Source organism: Rattus norvegicus, chromosome 1 (assembly GCF_021556685.1).
Source record: "Rattus norvegicus strain SHRSP/BbbUtx chromosome 1, alternate assembly SHRSP_T2T, whole genome shotgun sequence".
Lineage (NCBI taxonomy): Eukaryota > Metazoa > Chordata > Mammalia > Rodentia > Muridae > Rattus > Rattus norvegicus.
In genome coordinates, this window is record NC_141534.1 from 220,349,376 (window position 1) to 220,351,847 (window position 2,472).

At 51.1% G+C, this 2,472-nt stretch overlaps 1 protein-coding gene across 16 annotated transcripts in view; it reads right to left on the reverse strand.

The window, feature by feature from the left end:
• Cd6 (Cd6 molecule) overlaps window positions 1-2,472 on the reverse strand; it is a 39,075-nt gene that overhangs the window by 36,137 nt on the left and 466 nt on the right.

Genomic DNA, 2,472 nt, shown 5'->3' on the forward strand with positions numbered 1-2,472 from the left:
GGCGAATTAGAAACACTGGGTGGAAACTGAAGTTCCCATCCTCCCTGCAGTTAGGGCTTCTAGTTCACAACTCAGTCTCTTTCCCACATTGGATGATCAGGACACTGAGGCCCGAACGGGGCCCAGTGAATCTGTCTCCCGATGTCCTGGTCACCCAGTAACACACAGGCCTTGCCAGAGGTGAGCTGTGTGGGACTCAGAGTAGAGAGCCAGGTACCAGCCCTAAGCAGAGGAGAGTTCTGTGGCTCCCAGGAGAGCTGGCATCCACTAACCCCTGGCATTCGCCAGCCCCTGACTCCCAGAATAGAACCAAGCAAGTTTGGACACCATTCCCAGACAGAAAGCTCCAGAACTCTCTCCTGGGCTTCACTTTCCTGCTCCATTTCTCCTTATTGCTTGTTACTTTTTCTACCTTTTCTTTCTCTTTTCTCAACATCCTTTCCTCAAGCACATGTGGTCCAACACAGATCTGCCATCCCATATGCAGTTCCAAAGACCTGGGCCCAGCCAGTAGAGTCTGCCAAATCAGGCAGGAAGGAAGGAACATTCAGTCCCTGGGCCCAGAGACTCAGTCTCCTAGCCATCACCATGAGGGAGAGAGACATAGTGTCACTTTAGGGTGCAGTTTTCTCACGCCTCCAAAACTTGCCCTTTCGAGACATCCCTCCATGGGACATAGACCATCAGTCACCGATCAGAGAGTATTGACCAACAAGGGGCCTGTTCCCTGCTCGGAGTGACCGACAAATTCTGAAGAAAATAACGATTCAGAACCAGGATGTCCTTACCCCCTCCCTCATTACCCCTCTGACTGGGAGAGAGGAATGGTGCAGGCCTCAGGGCCTTGGTAGCACCATGTCAATTGCCTCCGATTTGGTTTTGCCACCATTTATTTTCATGCTTTCCTTACCCCTTTAATTTCTGGCGAATGATAAGGCTTTTCCACTTACAACATAACCAAGTTTTCTTTCAAAACTAAACTCCTATCAGTAACTAAAAGCAGGTCAACTGACATCAACAAAGGGACAGGAAGGAGCTGAGGGTACTGATATTGTGCATGGGGCCAGGTGCAAACCATACCAAAGGGTAGACTCTGGAGCCCGCCTGCTGCTGAGTTCTTGCCTTCCCATAGACATCACCCTGGAACCATCATCTCAGACCAAGGAAGGACCCAGAAGGACCTATCAGCTTCAGCACAAAGGGCTCGGTATTCCGCTCATCCCCAGCCCTCATCCCTACTGGGAGGCAGCAGAAAGAGAAGGAGCTGGCTTATTTGAGACTCCAGTCTTAGCAGTCAGCAGTCTTTTCCTTATAGGTATTAATTCTGAGCCTGCTCTGGGCCTCTTAGGAAAGGTGGGGGGGGGCAGTGACACTGATGGACATGCAGGAGGTCTTGCAGTCGGCCTGGGTAGAAGAATGCTGAGCTCTGAGAGCTGCTTTGGAGACAGCTGGTCAAGAAAGGACAGCAAGGGGCTGGGGATTTAGCTCAGTGGTAGAGCGCTTACCTAGGAAGCGCAAGGCCCTGGGTTTGGTCCCCAGCTCCGGAAAAAAAAAAAAAAAAAGGACAGCAAAAGCCCAGGCCTCTACTGTGCAAAACACATGCCAGGGGACTTGGATGATATGCCCGAGGATCCAGACAGAAAGAAGGCACTCCTTTAGAAGTCCCCTAGTGCTCATAACCTCTGACGAGCTTATATCCCTGTCCGTCTGCCTGGGCTTCCCTTCTGTAGGGCAGACCTAACTCATTAGACCATAAGTCTGTTTCTCTACCATCTTCCTACCCCGAAATGTGAAAGCCCACCATGTACAGGGATCCCTGAGTTTCTGCTATTGCCTGTTTCTGCTAGCTTGGCCCTCAGCACTCTATGGCACCTCACGAGTGTCTGGTGACTTTGGGCATTTGCTCCAGAACCCCAGTTCAGGCTTCAAGACTACTTCAGCACTTGGAGGCAGCTCAAGAGCTCAAGAGCTTTCTCGATAATTTGTGTCTCAAATTAGTCCAAAAGGTTGACCCCAAAGTCACTATGAAGGATGGTCTAGAGGTTCCCTGGGTCTCCCTGAATTATGTCTCTGCTCCTGGTGAACTCCACTCTGGGGCTTAACATGGAAAATACTGTTGCTGGCTGGTCCACCTTCTCGGAGGAGTGGTTCCTCCCTTCCTGTGACAGGGTGGGAGTAGGGTGCTTCCTCAGCCCAAAGGTGAGTAGGGTTCTTCCCTCCTCAGACCTAGGACCCAAGTCAGGCACAAAGCTCATTCATCTCACTCCCACGAGGCCTTTTAAAGACGAGAGCATCATCCAACCCTTTAAGGGGTCCCTGTGTCATCTCAAGCCCCCAGCTGTTGTCACACCAGGATGGTCTTAGTTAAAAGACTCTACAAAAGTGGCCACGAGGGAACAACTAGCAAGAGGCCAAGCAGACAGGACCCGGGTCCTCTAGCACAAGCTGTAAGAGGTGACAGAAGAGATCTAC